At 37.1% G+C, this 21,697-nt stretch overlaps 1 protein-coding gene across 1 annotated transcript in view; it reads left to right on the forward strand.

Annotated features, from left to right (window-relative positions):
• Positions 1-21,697, forward strand: part of LOC136030382 (E3 ubiquitin-protein ligase ARK2C-like) — a 99,698-nt gene that overhangs the window by 68,031 nt on the left and 9,970 nt on the right. Inside the window, exons 2-3 of the mRNA XM_065709308.1 lie at positions 264-421; positions 21,016-21,167. The gene's annotated coding sequence lies outside the window, so the exon portion shown is untranslated. The remainder of the gene's footprint in view (positions 1-263; positions 422-21,015; positions 21,168-21,697) is intronic.

Genomic DNA, 21,697 nt, shown 5'->3' on the forward strand with positions numbered 1-21,697 from the left:
GCAACATGAAAGTAAACCATCGTTGTCCAGACGATGTAGATAAGGTTTTAAATTGTCTTGCACTAGCCCAGCCTTTAGGGGGAGGGTCCAAAATATCTTTGAGCCCTGAATTTTTCTTGAGAGGAGCTCCTTTGAGCTATGATTAGAAACAGATATCCTCAAATCCCCTCCTTGTGTTCTGGTGTGGTCACCAAAGTATTATAATTTTTAAGACTATCTGTTGTGGTTGTCTTTCCTTGTATTAAAAGAAAAACATCTTCCAGGATGCTGAACACAAGTACAAGTTCTGGTCCAATGCAGTGAAGAAATGGTATGAGACAAATAATTTGAGTTCCTTCATATTTGAAGATGCTAAAGAGGCTTTTAGAAAAAGGGGAAGAGTGCCTGCCTATCTAGGAGACAGTCTATCGCGTATGCAAAGGTTTGAACTCTCGAGTTATTTTCATACAAGTGGCCATTGTAAAAGAACAGAATCTTTTTTCTTTCGAAATTTCTAATTTCAGAGTTACCTAGAAACTTTCTTAGGATGGCTTACCTTGGTGCATAGCTTTGCACATGGGGCAGAAGGAAATTTATGCCTAGGAAATAGGGATGTAAACAAATTTTAGAATATAGTTTATGGCTCTGCTAAAGGGAGTAAAGCTAACTTATCAGTGAAATTTTTAGTTTTGGTCTCAAGAGTAAGATCTAGACAAATTTATAAGCCTGTTAATTACTCTTGTGAAAACCTTTTAAAGTATTGTGGTCCCTCTAGTCCCCTGTCCTGTTAAACTGCTATATGGAAACAGAATAAGAGGCAGAACTAAAGACTTTAAGCTAGGAATGATAATAATCAAAACAGTTCGTGGTAATAAACAGTAAGCAAGGAGTAAGTCGGAAAAAAAGTAGCCAAAAGTCTAAAAAAAATCATAGCAATAGATTACATTAAAAGAATTTGATTTTTATTCTCATTCCAAATATATATATTCATTAAGTTTGGTTTTCGACAGCTACAAGCCTGAAAATTTGCCCTGATTTAAAAAAAAGGTGAAATACCCCCCCCCCCCAGAAAGTTAAGCGGTCTTAATGAAAATCACACCGTCAGATTCAGCATATCAGAGAGCCATAGTTTTGAGGTTTCAAGCTCCCACCTACAAAAACGTGGAATTTAGTATTTTTTTGACAGAGGAAAGATCACAGGTGAGCGTTTTTTAGTGTAATTTTTGTTTTAGAGGTGATTGTATAGTTGCAGTGGTCCTGGAAGAATAAGATAGTGCTCATTTGAACATAAATCAAAAGTTCTAGTGCCCTTTTTAAGTCACCAAAGAAATTGGACGTCAACTCAACCCCTCTCACGCCCCTTTTTCCCCAAAGGCATCCAATCGAAATTTTGCAATAGTCATTAGATTCAGTATAGTTGAAAGGTCCTTGACTATGTCTTTGGGGATGACTTGAACCCTATTAAAAAAAAAATCGCGAAGAAGCGAAGAAAACAAGGGCATTAAATCGAAATATTAGCATAAGGATAAGAAATTAGACAATAAATGTTTTTTCTCAGGTAAAAGTAAGTACCAACATTAAAACGTCAAACAAACAGAAATTATTCCGTATATTAGGAGGGTAGCCTCTTCCTCTATACCCGGTCTTTATGCTAAAGTTTTAGTTTTTGTCGAAATTCTTTAAGAAATAATACTGAAACACAAATTCCGTTGAATTTAAATGAGAAGTACTTTAAAAGAACTTTAATACTTTAGCATAATGTTTGAAAGGTGTTGTTTTTGTGGCTGTTGTCATTACTTTCTTCATTGCCGCAAAGATAGGATATGACAGCAATCGAATTTGCCTTGGCAGGTGAATTTGAAGATAAAAAAGAAGTAGCCCAGCTCAGTCTTGTAAATTATGTCTTTGTACCAGTTTTGTATTAAGGTTTCACTGACTTATGGGATTCTTATATGGAGAGGGCCACTGGTCTTATTTTGTACCATAAAAGAGCTTTATGGTAGACGCTCCACCTCACCAGTTAACGAAATTGAAGCATCAAAACCTATATGGCAGGTGGTATTCCTCTGAGGAGCCCTAATGGGAGGTAATCACTTGGAAATATTTAGTTGGATTCAAGGTGCTTTTGTTTGTGAATTTACAATGCTTTAGATTTATTAATGATGACTTTGCATGGATTTAGACATTTCAATTTGGTTGACGGTTTGGCTATGCTGTTTTGTCCTAGGTAATTGGAAAGATAAGTAAGGTCAAGACCTCGTTCAAGTACTCGTTTATCTCAGTTGCTTGATTCGGAAGACAGTTCTTTTCTTCTTCTTTTCTCTTTTTTTTTCTAACCAAACACATGATACTAATGTTAATCTTTAGTAGTTAGGTATGTGAAGTTTCTTTTTAAAGATTTTGTAGAAATTCTGAAGAATAAATAAAATACTTCTGGGAAGTTTGCTTTTGGTCTATTATTCCAGCCAGCATTCAATTAGCAGGGTTACCAGCAAGTAAGATTTTCCGCGAAAAGTCAGAAATTCGACCCTATCAGAAGAATTTGCCAACAATTGTAGAAGAGCAAGAAAAGTAGTATATTTTTCTCTTTTTAGGCATTCACCAGTACTTGAAAAGGCCCAAAAATTTATGCATTTAGACATGGGAGGTGCGGGAGATTGTTTTTATCTTATGTTCTTACCATTCATTCTTTCCATCTTTAGGCCGCCTTATTCTCCCTACGCTTCTTAGACATGGGTCAAACATGTGAAAAAGTTTTTTACATTATTTCTTACTGATGGTGTTCTTTCAATGTTCTTGAAAGTGATTTTGAAGTATGTGAGAATGTTTAATGAAGACATAGCCTAAGGTATCTCGGGGAGACGGGGGGGGGTCTCAGAGATCTTAGGTGCTCAACACAAGAATGATTATGCGCTGTGAAATGAAATGGACAAAAAACTGATCTGAATTGCTGACGATAACCAACAAGCTAATTCAACTAGTCTGGAGCGTCAATGTAAAGAAGATGTGAACGGGCGAAAAAATAGGGTGTAAGTGCTTGGACTTACAAGTGCAAGGGGATTTATCATTAAAATTAATCAAAGTAATAGTTACCATTCCCAAATCAGAATCAAGTGGCAATTCATCCTCACTTGAAAGTTTTGACCTAACTTGAAGTCAGAAAAGTCGGACCTTTTTACTATTTTTTTTGGTGGCAGCCTGATATTTTCATATTACTTTGTTGTTCTTTCTTCGCGAAATTTATCGTCTTCTGTAAGAAACTCTACAGTGATGATTAAAAAAAAAAAAATTGTATCACTTGAAAAAGAGGAACGATGAGAAAATAACAATGTTTTTGTATGGGACAGGAATATATATTAAGGTAATGTACCAGTTACTGCTGGAGGATTTGAGTTCAAGTAAAATTATTTGTCTGCTAGTCTGTAAAAATTGAAGAAAATATTTTCTTGTAAAGTCAACACATTGTTAGTTCAAACAATACTGTCATTTAATTTTCAACTGCCCCTAAGTAGATGTTCTAATTGAACTACCAACTGACAACCCGATGGTTACAGGCATATTATTTTACTTTTTATTCCTCCCAATTAACTTCACTTTGATGTACTATTTTGATTTCGATAAATTTTGTGTATTTTTATTTATAAATTAAAAAAATAGATAATGCTACTGCTATTTGATTCTGATACTTGATTACCATATACAATGATCATAAGTTTAATTCTACTACTATTATTCCCTGTTTCCCGGTCGTCATTTGTGTCCCGGTATCCCAGTCTGTAATTTCTCTTTGAGTGTCTCGGTCGTTATTTATATTCCCTCTGTCCCGGTCGTCATTTGTGTCCCGGTCTGTAATTTCTCTTTGAGTGTCTTTTCTTTTTAGTATTTTTTAGTTTTTTACATTTTTTCTTTTTTCAGTTTTCTTTTTCTTCTTTATTTTTAAGCTTCACTAGGAAATACATATCGCCGAACCTTTGTTTTTTTAGCTAAAATCTGGTAGGCATTGATGACCTTATCCAAGTCAAAGTCCCAAACCCAATCATCATCGCTATCATTTTCAGTTTTGATATGTTTTGACTCTCGCTGTCCAGGTGGATCTTCATCTAACTGCGCGGTTTTGCGTTCTTTAGCCTCAAGCCTGTTTCCTTGCTGTTCTTTTGATTCCTCGGCACGCTTTCTTTTCTGACTTTCTCTATCAGCAGCAAGTTTTTTGGCATAGACTCTTTGAGCATCTTCATCGGCTTTTGCCATTGTAAGTTCATCAGTCATTTTAAACTTAAACATTAATAGATTTCTACGTGAACATATATGTCTTAAATATCTTTAATGACGTCACCGTCATAGCAAAAATGACGACAACTAACTTCATGACGTCAGTCGACTCAGAAACATGACGTCACCTGACAGACAGACACACAGACAGACAACTTATTTTTATATATATAGATAATATATATATATATATGTATATATATATATATATATATATATATATATATATATATATATATATATATATATATATATATATATATATATGTATATATATGTATATATATGTATATATATATATATATATATATATATCATAAATGTTATATACAATATATATTATATATACATATATATATATATATATATATATATATATATATATATATATATATATATATATATATATATATATATATATATATATATATATATATATAAATGTTTTCATTGGCATGTACCCTTCTCCCCCAAATGTATATTTCCTAAAAACTGCAAGATTTTTGGTATTCTTTCCTGAATTTTCTGTACATATTTATGTAATTCCTCTATTTTTCCTAACTTTCTTTCCTGTCCTGAAAAACCAGAGTACATATCTGTCAAGGACTACACGAGATTGTCTATTTTATCGAAATTTTATCGGTTGGTCACATCCATAAATTTTTGTCTCTTTAATTCATTGCCATAATAAGGTTCTAGTAATATCATTTAGTATTTTCAGTACTGCCTCAATTTTTAATTTTACTTTCAAGTCCCTGTAAACTTCAACTTTGTGTCTTACTGGCGAAGTTTGGTCCTAGTAATTAATTTAATATTTTTTTAGTGCCTCAACTTCAATTTCAGCAACTTTTTGTATCTTACTGGTAAATTTAGGTTCGAGTAATTATTCATTTAATATCTTCAATAATGCTTCAACAACTTTTTTAATATTTGTAACATACGAGCAATTTTAGGTTTTTAGGTAACCAGACATTGAAATTTTTATGGCACTTGGTATTTACCAAGTGATATATAGCGATCGCAAATCTGTCGGTCTTTCTGTCTGTCCCGGTTTTGCTACTTTAGGTACTTCCAGGTAAGGTAGGACGGTGAAATTTGGCAGGTGTATCTGGAACCAGACCAGATTAAATTAAAATTTTCCCGATTTGACCATCTGGGGGGGGGGGAGTGGGGGGCTGTTAAATCGGAAAAAAATTAGAAAACATGAGGTATTTTTAACTTACGAACAGGTGCACGGATCTTAATGAAAGTTGATGTTTGGAAGGAAATCATGTCTCAGAGCTCATATTTCAAATCCCGACCGGATCTGGTGACATTGGGGGGGGGGGAACCTAAAATCTTGGAAAACGCTTAGAGTGGAGGGGTCGGGATGAAACTTGGTGGGAAAAATAAGCATAAGTCCTAGATACGTGCTTGATATAATCGGAACGGATCCGCTCTCTTTGGGGGAGTTGGTGGGGGTGTGGTTAATTTTTAAAAATTAGAAAAAATGAGGTATTTTTAACTTACGAACGGGTGATCGGATCCTAATGAAATTTGACGTTTGGAAGGGTATCTTGTCTCAGAGCTCTTATTTCAAATACCGACCGGACCTGGTGACTTTGGGGGGAGTTTGGGAGGGGGACCTAAAATCTTGGAAAACGCTTAGAGTGGAGGGATTGGGATGAAACTTGATGGGAAAAATAAGCACAAGTCCTAGATTTGTGAATGACATAACCGGAACGGACACGCTCTTTTTGGGGGAGTTGGGGGGAGGGCTATTCTAAAAAATTAGAGAAAATGAATTATTTTCCGAAACTTAATGAAATTTGATGTTTGGAAGGGTATCGTGTCTCAGAGCTCTTATTGGAAATCCTGACCAGATCCGGTGACATTGGGGGGGGGGAAACCTAAAATCTTGGAAAACGCTTTGAGTGGAGGGATCGGGTTGAAACTCGTGGAAAAATAATCACAAGTCTTAGGTACGTGATTGACATAACCGGACAGGTCCGCTCTCTTTGGGGGAGCTGGGGGGGATTAGTTCTGAAAAATTAGAAAAAATGAGGTATTTTTAACTTACGACGGAGTGATCGGATATTAATGAAATTTCTTATTTAGAAGGACCTCGTAACTCAGATCTCTTATTTTAAATCCCAACCGGATCCAGTGTCATTTGGGGGGGGGGGAAATCTTGGAAAATCCTTAAAGCGAAGAGATCAGGATCAAACTTGGTGGGAAGAATAAGCACATTTCCAAGATACGTAACCGACATAACCGGACTGGATCAGCTCTCTTTGGTGGAGTTGGTGGGAGGGAGTAATTCGGAAAAATTAGAAAAAAATGAGGTATTTGTAACCTACGAACTGGTGATCAGGTCTTAGTGAAATTTGATATTTAGAAGGATCTTGTGCTTTAGAACTCTCATTTTAAATCCCGACCAGATCTGGTGACATTGGGGGGAGTTGGAGGGTCAAACCGAATTCTTGGAAAACGTGAAAATCGAGATATCTTACGAATGGGTGATCGAATCTTAATGAAACTTGATATATAGAAGAATCTTATGTCTCAGATGCTCCATTTTAAATTCAAATCAGATCCGGGGACATAGAGGGTGTCCCCTCTTGATATATATATATATATATATACAGACCGGGACACAAATAACGACCGGGACACCAGGACACGGAATATAAATGACGACTGGGACACTCAAAGAGAAATTACAGACTGGGACACCGGGACACAAATGACAACCAGGACACAGGGAATATAAATGACGACCGGGACACAACTACAACGGGGACGCCGGGAGCCACAGGGGGATATATAAATGACGACGGCGACACAGGGAATGTTCGATTAGCAATCACAACCAACAAAGTTCAAGGGCAATCATTAGAATCATGAGGTATAGATCTGAATACGGATTGTTTTTCCCATGGACAATTATATGTTGCATTTTCAAGAGTCGGTAAACCTGACAATCTATTTATATGCACAGTCAAGGGCGCGAAGTGCCCCCACCAACTAGGTATTGTGGTGGCGCGAAGCGCCACCCAAACAGCTAGTAGATTTATATTTGTGTTTTGAACTACGTAAAACTTGCGAATATACAACATTCTTGGCTTTCAAATTGTCTGTGCATATACAAGGCCTTATGTGCTTATAATGACGTCACATGCAAATGCTCTTTTTACAAACAAACATGCATACACACAACTCGTTTTTATATAGATAGATAGATAGATAGATACTATACAAATTAACTGCGTAAAACTTGCGAATATACAACATTCTTCGCTGTCCGATTGTCGCTGCATATAAATAGATTGTCAGGTTTACCGACCCTTGAACATGCAACGTACAATTGTCCATTGAAAAACAATCTGTATTAAGATCTATACCACATTTTTCTAATGATTGGCCTTGAGCTTTGTTAATGGTGATTGCAAATGCTAATCGAATTGGGAATTGCAATCTTTTAAATTGAAAAGGCCGATCCGTTGGAATCATGGGAATGCGAGGAATAAGAACAGCCTCACCCTCAAAAGGTCCTGTCAAGATTGTGGCCTCTATTACGTTTTCCATTGTTTTTTTTACGGCAAGTCGCGTGCCATTGCAAAGCTTTGGTGGGTTCATGTTACGTAACAATATTATTGGTACGCCTATTTTTAGTTGTAGCACGTGTGGTGGAAACCCTGAAAGATCTACGGAATTTAAAAATTCGGATGGATAATTAACCGCCTCATTTGGTTCCAAAACTGTGTCGACTGACTTGTAAAGGACTGCCTGGTCTCGAATCTTGGTCAAAGCAATATTGTTGATTTCATGTACGTCTGTATTTTTGGGTGCAATAATCGCTCTTTGACTTAGCCATTTATTATTTTTATAATTATTTAGAATATTCGGAAATACTTTTTCAATCAATTCATTTCTGGACATCACTAAATTACAGAATTCAGCAGGTAGTTGTATACTTCCTGAAATTGAGTCTACTGGGAGCTTTCCGTTTCCAATTGCCAGCAATTGATCTGAAAATGTTTGACCAGAGTCATCGTTTTGCAATCGGACACGCATATTTGTAGTTAATGTTAATGTCTTTACGTGTGCCCATAAATTAGAATTTTTCAGGCAAGCATTCATTTCGTCTGCAGGGGTTGATCTAGGTATTATAGGTAATGTTTGCCTGAAATCTCCCGCAAGCAATATTAATGTGTTGCCAAAGGGTTTCGAATTCCCTCGCAAATCTTTCAAACATTGATCCAGATCCTCGACCGATTTTTTGTGTGCCATTGTGCACTCGTCCCAAATAATAAGTTTGCATTGCTGCAATACTTTACCCATCCCAGACGAACATACGCAATAGCATCTTGAGCATATTCATGCATATGATGGGGACTGCCAGCATATGACGAAGGTAAAATCGTTAATCTTCCAACGTTTGTGGTATTACCGTCATGTACAACTGCATCTCACAAATGAATGTATTGTTCAGAGCGGAGCTTGGTCTGATTCAGACGGATAAATAGCAAACGTTCTGATTCAATTTTTGCATACATATCAACGATGTATTGGTGAAAAAATTGACGGCATTTTAAAATATAATTGTCTTCATCCTGCCGAATCATTAGTCTATAGGAATAATAATGCATTGCACTGCATTTCTTATTCATTTCTTTGTTAGTGGCTGGATTTATCAATTTAATATTAAAAGTGATAGCCGTCGGCTCCATCCCAAAAAATGATAGGATAATGTAGGACATCGTAGCATTGATGAGTTTCAGCAATTCTTACTAACTGAGCGTTTCGCTTATGAAGAATAATATCTCGAGGTAAAAACTGATCACCGACCATAACAATTGCCACTTCGTCGATAGTTGGAGCATTGTATCTCCGCACATGTTGGCCAGGGGGCGTTTTGTCAGCGGAAGTAACAATTTTATACGTATCAGTAGGCTTCAAATCGATGGCTGTTTTGAACAGACGCACAAAATTATTATTTTCGTGGAAAAGATTTTGCAATTGGGAAACGATTGTCCTTTCAGCGTTGGGAGAAATTTCGCAACGTGCATTCAATTCAGAATTTCTATCACTGATGAAGTACAATTATAAAAATTTATGATTCTCGCCTGAGAATGGTAGAAGGGACCCTGCTCTATGATAAATCTGCCCTTTTACTTTAAAAGTAGGCATAAATTGACCAGGATTTTCGATTTGGGCACCCAACGACGTCATTTGGAAACATGAGTTATATTTTCTGATTTCTGATAAAAAACGCTTAGATTCTGACGTAGTTCCAGTAAGGAAAGTCTTCAATGGCTCTGGGGGTGCAGCCAGTTGAGGAAGTTTAACTTTTCCTGAGGCGCAACACATTCCCATTGTTTCACCATTAAATTTCAAGGCCTTGCAGTAGGGACAAATTTTAGACATAGTCACGATTTGAACACATCTACTGTAATCATCGACTGGGCTGTACCTGAATGCCATGCGATAATTTTCACGTTGCTCTTGTGATTCCTCTGCACGCTTTCTCTTGGCATTATCTCTTGAAGCCGCAAGCCTGTTTTCACGTTGCTCTTGTGATTCCTCGGCATGCCTATTTTTTTCACTTTCTCTTTTAGCAGCAAGTCTGGTTTCGCGTTGCTCTGGTAGTTCCTCGACACGCCTTCGTTGGCGGAAATTGCACATTCCTAGTTTGGCATTATCTCTTGAAGCCGCAAGCCTGTTTTCACGTTGCTCTTGTGATTCCTCGGCACACTTTCTGTTCTTACTTTCTCTATCAGCCGCAAGCCGGTTTTCTTGCTGTTCTTGTGATTCCTCGGCACGCTTCCTTTTCTTACTTTCTCTACCAGCAAAAAGTTTTTTTGCATAGACTCTTTGAGCTGCTTCCTCGGCTGTTGCCATTGTAGGTTCTTCAGTCATTTTACAATTAAAAAATTTTTCCGTCCACGATCTTCTTACAATTAAAAATTTGTCTTTGAACGAATTTCTTAAATACCTTTAATGACGTCATCGTCATAGCAAACATGACGACAACTAACTTCATGACGACATGATGACATGACGTCACTCGAAAGACATAATTCACATACAACTTATTTTTATATATATAGTATTTATTTATATACTAGCTGTTGGGGTAGCGCTTCGCGCCACCCCAACACCTATTTAGTGGGGGCGCTTCGCGCCCCCCCCCAAGCCCCCCCCGCGCGCTTAAGTCGTTATGAGCCATATTAGTTACGCGCCATTGTAGTTTTGTCCCTGTGTGCCACCTATGAATATAGAGCCTGCTCTATGATAAATTTGCCCTTTTACTTTGAAAGTAGGCATAAATTGATCTGGATTCTCGATTTGGGCACCAAACGACGTCATTTGGAAACATGAGTTATATTTTCTGATCTGTGATAAAAAACGCTTAGATTCTGACGTAGTTCCAGTAAGCAAAGTCTTCAATGGCTCTGGTGGTGCAGCCAATAGAGGAAGTTTAAATTTTCCTGAGGCGCAACACATTCCCATTGTTTCACCGTTGAATTTCAAGGCCTTGCAATAGGGACAAATTTTAGACATAGTCCCGGTTTGAACACATCTACTCAAGCTATAATCATCGACTGGGCTGTACCTGAATGCCAGGCGATAATTTTCAGGTTGCTCTTATGATTCCTCGGCACGCTTTCTTTTCTTACTTTCTCTATCAGCCGCAAGCCTGTTTTCTTGCTGTTCTTGTGATTCCTCGGCACGCCTTCTTTTTTCACATTCTCTTTTAGCAGCAAGTCTGGTTTCGCGTTGCTCTTGTCATTCCTCGGCACGCTTTCTGTTCTTACTTTCTCTATCAGCCGTAAGCCTGTTTTCTTGCTGTTCTTGTGATTCCTCGGCACGCCTTCTTTTTTCACTTTCTCTTTTAGCAGCAAGTCTGGTTTCGCGTTGCTCTTGTGATTCCTCGGCACGCTTTCTTTTCTTACTTTCTCTATCAGCAGCAAGTTTTTTGGCATAGACTCTTTGAGCAGCTTCCTCGGCTGTTGACATTGTAGGTTCTTCAGTCATTTTACAATTAAACATTTTTCCGTGAACGAATGTCTTAAATACCTTTAATGACGTCATCGTCATAATGACGACATGACGACCTGATGACATGACGTCACTCGACACACAGACAACTTATCTATCTATATATATAAAAACTAGCTGTTGGGGTGAAGCTTCGTGCCACCCCATCGTCATTTGTGTCCCGGTGTCCCAGTCTGTAATTTCTCTTTGAGTGTCGCGGTCGTCATTTATATTCCCTGTGTCGCGGTGTCCCGGTCGTCATTTTTGTCCCGGTCGTCATTTGTGTCCCGGTTACCCGGTCTGTAATTTCTCTTTGAGTGTCCTGGTCGTCATTTATATTCCCTATGTCTCGGTCGTCATTTGTGTCTCGGTGCTTTGTTGATGGTGATTGCTAATTCCGGTCGCTTTCTCTTTGAGTGTCCCGGTCGTTATTTATATTCCCGGTGTCCCGGTCCCTATGTCCCTATGTCCCGGAAGATAGATAGCTAAGTTGTCTGTGTGTTTGTCGAGTGACGTCATGTTTGTGTGTCGACTGACGTCATGTTTGTTGATTGACGAAATTATACACCGGGACATCGGGACACAAATGACGACCGGGACACCGGGACATCTATCTATATATATAAAAATAAGTTGTCTGTCTGTGGATGGATCAGGTGACGTCACCTGAAAAAACTGGATCAGGTGACGTCAAAACTGAAAAAACTAAAAAAAGGCAAAAACTACAAAAAAACTAAAAACTAATAAAAAAAATAAAAAAGCTAAAAAACTAAAAAAACTAAAAAAAGGCAAAAACTACAAAAAAAACTAAAAACTAATAAAAAAGCTAAAAAACTAAAAAAACTAAAAAAAGGCAAAAACTACAAAAAAAACTAAAAACTAATAAAAAAAATAAAAAAGCTAAAAAACTAAAAAAACTAAAAAAAGGTAAAAAACTAAAAAAACTAAAAACTAAAAAAAACTAAAAAAAAGGAAAAAACTGAAAATTAAGCTAAAATAAAGGTAAAAACCAATAAAAAACTAAAAAAAAACTGAAAAAACTAAAAAAAGGCAAAAACTACAAAAAAACTAAAAAGAAAAAAACTAAAAAAAGGCAAAAACTACAAAAAAAAACTAAAAACTAATAAAAAAGCTAAAAAACTAAAAAAACTAAAAAAAGGCAAAAACTACAAAAAAAACTAAAAACTAATAAAAAAAATAAAAAAGCTAAAAAACTAAAAAAACTAAAAAAACTAAAAAAAGGTAAAAAACTAAAAAAACTAAAAACTAAAAAAAACTAAAAAAAAGGAAAAAACTGAAAAATAAGCTAAAATAAAGGTAAAAACCAATAAAAAACTAAAAAAAAAACTGAAAAAACTAAAAAAAGGCAAAAACTACAAAAAAAACTAAAAACTAATAAAAAAAGTAAAAAGCTAAAAAACTAAAAAAAATAAAAAAACTAAAAAAAGGTAAAAAACTAAAAAAAATAAAAAATAAAAAAAACTAAAAAAAAGGAAAAAACTGAAAAATAAGCTAAAATAAAGGTAAAAACCAATAAAAAACTAAAAAGAAAAAAAGGAAAAAACTAAAAAAAATTTTCATCTAAAAAACTAAAAAAAACTAAAAAAGGTAAAAACTAAAAGATCTAAAAAAGAAAAAAATAAATGACGAGACAAAAGGAATGTTCGATTAGCAATCAACAAAGCACCGGGACACAGGGAGTATAAATGACGACCAGGACATAAGTAAAAAAAAAAACTAACAAAACTAAAAAGAAGGTAAAAACTACAAAAAAACTAAAAAGAAAAAAAAACTAAAAACTAATAAAAAAACTAAAAAATCTAAAAATCTAAATAAACTAAAAAAGAAAAAAAAGGAAAAAAATAAAGGAGAAAAACAAAACTAAAAAACGAATGTATATACAGACCGGGACACCGGGATACAAATGACGACCGGGACACAGGGAATATAAATGACGACCGGGACACAGGGACACAACTACAACGGGGACACCGGGGGAAACAGGGGGATATAAATGACGACCGGGACACCGGGACAGGGAATGGTCGATTAGCAATCACCATCAACAAAGCTCAAGGGCAATCATTAGAATCATGAGGTATAGATCTGAATACAGATTGTTTTCCCATGGACCATTATATGTTGCATGTTCAAGAGTCGGTAAACCTGACAATCTATTTATATGCAAAGACAATGAGACAGCAAAGAATGTTGTATATTCGCAAGTTTTACGTAGTTAAAACCATATATATATATATATATATATATATATATATATATATATATATATATATATATATATATATATATATATATATATATATATATATATATATATATATATATATATATATCTATCTATATTCACAGGTGGGACATAGGGACACAACTACAATGGCGCGTAACTATTATGGCGCGTAACGACTTACGCGCGCGGGGGGGCTTGGGGGGGCGCGAAGCGCCCCCACCAACTAGGTGTTGGGGTGGCGCGAAGCGCCACCCCAACAGCTAGTCTATATATATATACATAAATAAGTTGTCCGTGTGTCAAGTGACGTCATGTTTGTGTGTCAACTGACGTCATGTTTGTTGATTGACGAAATTACACACCGGGACATCGGGACACAAATGACGACCAGGACACCGGGTCATAGGGAATATAAATGACGACCGGGACACTCAAAGAGAAAGCGACCGGGACACAAGGAATGTTCGATTAGCAATCACCATCAACAAAGCACCGGGACACAAATGACAACCGGGACACAGGGAATATAAATGACGACCAGGACACTCAAAGAGAAATTACAGACCGGGACATTGGAACACAAATGACGACCGGGACAAAAATGACAACCGGGACACAGGGAATATAAATGACGACCGCGACACTCAAAGAGGAATTACAGACTGGGACACCGGGACACAAATGACGACCGGGACACAGGGAAATAACAACAACGGGGACGCCGGGGGGCACAGGGGGATATATAAATGACGACAGGGACACAGGGAATGTTCGATTAGCAATCACCATCAACAAAGCTCAAGGGCAATTATTAGAATAATGAGGTATAGATATGAATACAGATTGTTTTTCCCATGGACAATTATATTTTGTATGTTCAAGAGGAGAAAGCGACCGGGACACAAGGAATGTTCGATTAGCAATCACCATCAACAAAGCACCGGGACACAAATGACAACCGGGACACAGGGAATATAAATGACGACCAGGACACTCAAAGAGAAATTACAGACCGGGACATTGGAACACAAATGACGACCGGGACAAAAATGACAACCGGGACACAGGGAATATAAATGACGACCGCGACACTCAAAGAGGAATTACAGACTGGGACACCGGGACACAAATGACGACCGGGACACAGGGAAATAACAACAACGGGGACGCCGGGGGGCACAGGGGGATATATAAATGACGACAGGGACACAGGGAATGTTTGATTAGCAATCACCATCAACAAAGCTCAAGGGCAATTATTAGAATAATGAGGTATAGATATGAATACAGATTGTTTTTCCCATGGACAATTATATGTTGTATGTTCAAGAGTCGGTAAACCTGACAATCTATTTATATGCACAGACAATGGGACAGCCAAGAATGTTGTATATTCGCAAGTTTTACGTAGTTAAAAATATATATTATATATATATATATATATATATATATATATATATATATATATATACAATGGCGCGTAATTAATATGGCGCGTAACGACTTGCGCGCACGGGGGGGCTTGGGGGGGCGCGAAGTGCCCCCACCAACTAGGTGTTGGGGTGGCGCGAAGCGCCACCCCAACAGCTAGTTTTTATATATATATATATAGATAGATAGATATATCTATATATATAAAAATAAGTTGTCTGTGTGTGTGTCGAGTGACGTCATGTTTGTGTGTCGACTGACGGCCACCAACTAGGTGTTGGTGGCCCCCACCAACAGCTAGTCTAGGTGTTGGCGCCCCCACCAACAGCTAGTATATATATATATATATATATATATATATATATATATATATATATATATATATATATATATATATATATATATATATATATATATATATATATATATATATATTTTCTGTGTGTAAGTCTGTGTTAAAATAAGTTGTCTGTGTGTGTGTGTGTGTCGAGTGACGTCATGTTTGTGTGTCGACTGACGTCATGTTTGTCGACTGACGTCATTTTAAGGATTGAGCTGTATGCGTCATGAAGTTGTTTGTCGACTGATGAAATTACATACCGGGACACCAGGACACAAATGACGACCGGGACACAGGGAATATAAATTGCGACCGGGAACCTCAAAGATAAATTACAGACTGGGACACCCGGACACAAATCACGTGTATATATATATATATATATATATATATATATATATATATATATATATATATATATATATATATATATATATATATATATCTATCTATATTCACAGGTGGGACATAGGGACACAACTACAATGGCGCGTAACGACTTACGCGCGCGGGGGGGCTTGGGGGGGCGCGAAGCGCCCCCACCAACTAGGTGTTGGGGTGGCGCGAAGCGCTACCCCAACAGCTAGTCTATATATATATAAATAAGTTGTCTGTGTGTCGAGTGACGTCATGTTTGTGTGTCGAGTGACGTCATGTTTGTTGATTGACGAAATTACACACCGGGACATCGGGACACAAATGACGACCGGGACACCGGGACATAGGGAATATAAATGACGACCGGGACACTCAAAGAGAAAGCGACCGGGACACAAGGAATGTTCGATTAGCAATCACCATCAACAAAGCACCGGGAAACAAATGACAACCGGGACACAGGGAATATAAATGACGACCAGGACACTCAAAGAGAAATTACAGACCGGGACATTGGAACACAAATGACGACCGGGACAAAAATGACAACCGGGACACAGGGAATATAAATGACGACCGCGACACTCAAAGAGGAATTACAGACTGGGACACCGGGACACAAATGACGACCGGGACACAGGGAAATAACAACAACGGGGACGCCGGGGGGCACAGGGGGATATATAAATGACGACAGGGACACAGGGAATGTTCGATTAGCAATCACCATCAACAAAGCTCAAGGGCAATTATTAGAATAATGAGGTATAGATATGAATACAGATTGTTTTTCCCATGGACAATTATATGTTGTATGTTCAAGAGGAGAAAGCGACCGGGACACAAGGAATGTTCGATTAGCAATCACCATCAACAAAGCACCGGGACACAAATGACAACCGGGACACAGGGAATATAAATGACGACCAGGACACTCAAAGAGAAATTACAGACCGGGACATTGGAACACAAATGACGACCGGGACAAAAATGACAACCGGGACACAGGGAATATAAATGACGACCGCGACACTCAAAGAGGAATTACAGACTGGGACACCGGGACACAAATGACGACCGGGACACAGGGAAATAACAACAACGGGGACGCCGGGGGGCACAGGGGGATATATAAATGACGACAGGGACACAGGGAATGTTTGATTAGCAATCACCATCAACAAAGCTCAAGGGCAATTATTAGAATAATGAGGTATAGATATGAATACAGATTGTTTTTCCCATGGACAATTATATGTTGTATGTTCAAGAATCGGTAAACCTGACAATCTATTTATATGCACAGACAATGGGACAGCCAAGAATGTTGTATATTCGCAAGTTTTACGTAGTTAAAAATATATATTATATATATATATATATATATATATATATATATATATATACAATGGCGCGTAATTAATATGGCGCGTAACGACTTGCGCGCACGGGGGGGCTTGGGGGGGCGCGAAGTGCCCCCACCAACTAGGTGTTGGGGTGGCGCGAAGCGCCACCCCAACAGCTAGTTTTTATATATATATATAGATAGATAGATATATCTATATATATAAAAATAAGTTGTCTGTGTGTGTGTCGAGTGACGTCATGTTTGTGTGTCGACTGACGGCCACCAACTAGGTGTTGGTGGCCCCCACCAACAGCTAGTCTAGGTGTTGGTGCCCCCACCAACAGCTAGTATATATATATATATATATATATATATATATATATATATATATATATATATATATATATATATATATATATTTTCTGTGTGTAAGTCTGTGTTAAAATAAGTTGTCTGTGTGTGTGTGTGTGTCGAGTGACGTCATGTTTGTGTGTCGACTGACGTCATGTTTGTCGACTGACGTCATTTTAAGGATTGAGCTGTATGCGTCATGAAGTTGTTTGTCGACTGATGAAATTACATACCGGGACACCAGGACACAAATGACGACCGGGACACGGAATATAAACGACGACCGGGACACAGGGACACAACTGCAACGGGGACGCCGGGGGCACAGGCGGGATATATAAATGACGACCGGGACACAGGGATTGTTCGAATAGAAATTACAGACCGGGACACCGGGACACAAATGACGACCGAGACACCGGGACAGAGGGAATATAAATGACGACCGGGACACTCATAGAGAAATTACAAACTGGGACACCGGGACACAAATGACGACCGGGTCACAGGGAATATAAATGACGACCGGGACACAGGGACACATCATTAGAATAATGAGGTATAGATCTGAATACGGATTGTTTTTCCCATGGACAATTATATGTTGCATGTTCAAGTTTCAGTAAACCTGACAATCTATTTATATGCATAGACTATGGGACAGCAAAGAATGTTGTATATTTGCATGTTTTACGTAGTTAAAAACATATAAAAACGTAGTTATAAACGTAACTAATATGGCGCGTAACGACTTACGCGCGCGGGGGGCTTGGGGGGGGGCGCAAAGCGCCCCACCAACTAGGTGTTGGGGTGGCGCGATATATATATATATATATATATATATATATATATATATATATATATATATATATATATATATATATATTCCCATTTTCTAATTTTTCTAATTTTCCCAAATTGTTAATTTAATTCTTAAAATTCTAAATAATATTTTTTTTTTACTTCTACTCTGTAATATAATATTTTTTTTGGTCACGTTAATTTGGATTCTCGTCATTTTCTATTTTTCACATATAATCCTTTTGTTTTGTCTGATAGACCATCTCCTTGCAATCCAGAAAAGGCTCTTTTCTCTCCGTCGCTCCGAAGAACAAGCGTAAGCATCTGCCAAGCGTAAGCGTAAGCACAAGCATAAAAGGTACAAGTGTTTAACTGGTCCTCTGTAAAGGATTTAATATTGAAAAACAATTTTTTTTTCAACTGAAAGTAAGGAGCGAAATTTAAGCTTAAAACGAAGAAATTATTATGTATATGAAAGGTATTGTCCCCTCCTAAACGCCCCATTCTTTACACTTAAGTGTTTTATTATTTCAAAAAGTAGAGTTTTGAGAAAGAGTCAAACTTTAGTGTAAAGAGCGGTGTGTATAGGAGGGAACAGCCCCTTTCATATACGGAACAATTTCTTCGTTTTAAGCTCTTATGTCGCTCCTTACTTTTAATTAAAAAAACCTTGTTTTTTAATATTTACTTTTTGAACGTTTTTGAACTAGTGGATGTTTTGATTTTGCCTGTCCGTACATGAATAATCAAAAAAAAAAAATTGCATATTTGTATTCGTATGCATATTAATATGCGTATAAATATACATATTTGTATATTTGTTGCAAAATTTGTATTCTTAGGGCCATTCTTCAATCGGTAGTGGGGTCGGCTATTTAGCGCGTACTACTACTACTACGACTAACAAATTACTGCAGCACCAAGCCGCCTGAGGCCAACACAGCTCCGCACGCTCCTTCTTCAACCTAATCTATTTAAAGCCTCCCTCTTTACACCCTCCCAGGAAGTTCACATTTCCTTTAAATCTTTATTTATGACATCCTCCCAACCCAGACAAGGACGACCTACTTTCCGTGTAGCCCCAGACGGTTGGCCAAAAAGGACAATCTTCGGTAATCTGTCATCCTTCATCCGTATAACGTGGCCTAGCCATCTCAACTTTTCTTTCATTATAGCCCTAGAAAGCCTATGGCAAAATTATTTAGCCTATTTAGCGTAGGCAAATTATTATATTCAAAATAACCCTTCGTTTTCAAAACTTACTTTCTTGAATGTCAAATCTATTGACGAAACTTTCTCTATTACAAGACCTAAACTACTAATACAGGGGGCTACGTTTTAAAAATAACCATGATATCAGTGGGCTTTGTTTGCCATCCTGTTAAAATTAAGTTTGTTTGGGTTTGTTTAGCATTTTTTTCCACCATATTGGAGTTGTCAAGAACTTTTAGTTAACAACAAATATAGTGTTTAAGACGGGTTTTTCGTTTTTCTTTTATTACATAACAGTTTTTTATCTCTTTATATTATTTTTTTGTATGCTTGAGCTCTTAAGTCTGGTATTTCTTTATTTTAGATGATAGAGATTTTGAACGTCAAGCAAAAATATCTGGACATACCTTAGTGATTTTTTAATTTCTTAAATTAAAGCTATAGCCCTTATTCATAGTAATTTTATGTTATTAATTCATCCCCATTAGCATGAATCTATCTATGAATATACCTTAACAATTATGAATCGATTATTTATTTATTTGTTAAAAATAAATTATTTATAAACTTATCAATGTTTATATTCAATCGTGGTAGCCCTTATTCATTTAACGGTGTAGCCAATATATCTAATATTGTCATGGTGTTGGGTGCGCTGAAGTGGTGCTGTAGGATTGATCTGTGCTTGGTAACACAGGACCCAGAATTTGAACCTCTGGGTCTGAGTCGCGAATTCCAGCAGCAGGGCCCTTAATTCAACACATATTCTAAGATTATGCAAGAGTATCTTCATAAGAATCCAAAAAAGAAGAAGAAATTATGTGACTGGGTGAAGCGAGCTACTCACGGACAGAGCACTCAAAACAAGACTAAACCATTTTTTGTTCAAGCTATCTAAGTCATCTTGATTTCTCTCGTAATCAGATTGAACCAACTCAGATTGACAGATCACGTGACAATTGAGCTTTACGAACATACCAACAATCAAAGAGATTGCTTCATTGGATAATTTCACTTAACTGGGTGGTATTATTAGTATAGGAGTGGGTGCAGTGAAGATATAAAAGGTAATATAACCATGGTAAGAGATATTTTTTTCAGTTGAAAAAGGTTTGGAAGACTAGAAAGGTGCGTCTATGAACTAATATGAAAATATTTGAAGCTAAAGTAATGTCTGTGGTTAAGTATGGCTTTGAAATGTGGATGCTTTTAAAGGCTGAGGAAGATCTGTTAATGTTTTCGAAACGAATTGTCAAAGGATAGCCTTAGATACTCGCAAGGCTGTATTCAGCGGAAGGGTTTGAAGTTTCCCCTCCCGAAAATGTTTGTCCGACTCGTAAAAACGTAATAAAATGCATAATAACACATTTGGATACGTTTAAAAAAAATTCGCCCTGGGTACTTTTTCGATTTACCATATATCTTACAGTAGCCTAAGCTGTAATAAAATGTGAATTGATTATAATCTTTTAGTGACACGATTAAAGATCGGTTAGTATGGCTAGACCGTGTTTTACAATTGAAGGATTACAGATAGGAAAAGATCGTGCTTTTGGGCCATCAATCCATCTGGGGCCAAAGGATAAGCATGCCACCAATGAATACTGTCACGCAATTGTTACCTTTATCTTTCAGAACATTTGTAACGTCTTGATTTGATTGACCTGTCGTGACGTCATGATTGACTTTTCTTGATTGACAATATGGAGCCTATCTGTAGGAAAAACGGCTAGGGCCAGAAACGACGTCAACATAACGGTTACATTGATAGTAAATTGGAGTTAATGGTAACAGTTCTTTTTATATAGCGACACACCTTTGAAATTTTTTATTTTTGTTCAAACTTGATACAAATAAACCTCCCTAAATTGAACTACTCTTTTCATTGGCATTTTGTTTCTGTACCAGCCATAATTCATACTCTGCAAACGATTACCACTTTCTTCTTCTATACACTAATTTCTCCTTCCAGTGTCCAAGAGGTTGTCAAGCTTGATTTTTGTTTAGCTTTGCCTTCATTTTTTCTAACCTCCTAATTCTTTATAATAATATTTCGCTGAGGGAAAGCTGTTGAAGATTGAAGAAAAATCCTGAAATACCCTACGAACATTTGACCTCTTTTCTGTTCAAGCGTGGCTGGAGCATACATCTTGGATTTACTTACCCCCCCCACCCTTAATCTTGGATGCCTCAGAAATGGCTTTTACCAAGATTCGTCAGGTATGACAGGATTTTGACTGGGTGGCTAATTAAGAACAGTATACCCTTATTCTGCTTCTTTTATCATATTCTATGAGTATATCCTCAAATTCAACTG

This window comes from Artemia franciscana, chromosome 8 (assembly GCF_032884065.1).
Source record: "Artemia franciscana chromosome 8, ASM3288406v1, whole genome shotgun sequence".
NCBI lineage: Eukaryota > Metazoa > Arthropoda > Branchiopoda > Anostraca > Artemiidae > Artemia > Artemia franciscana.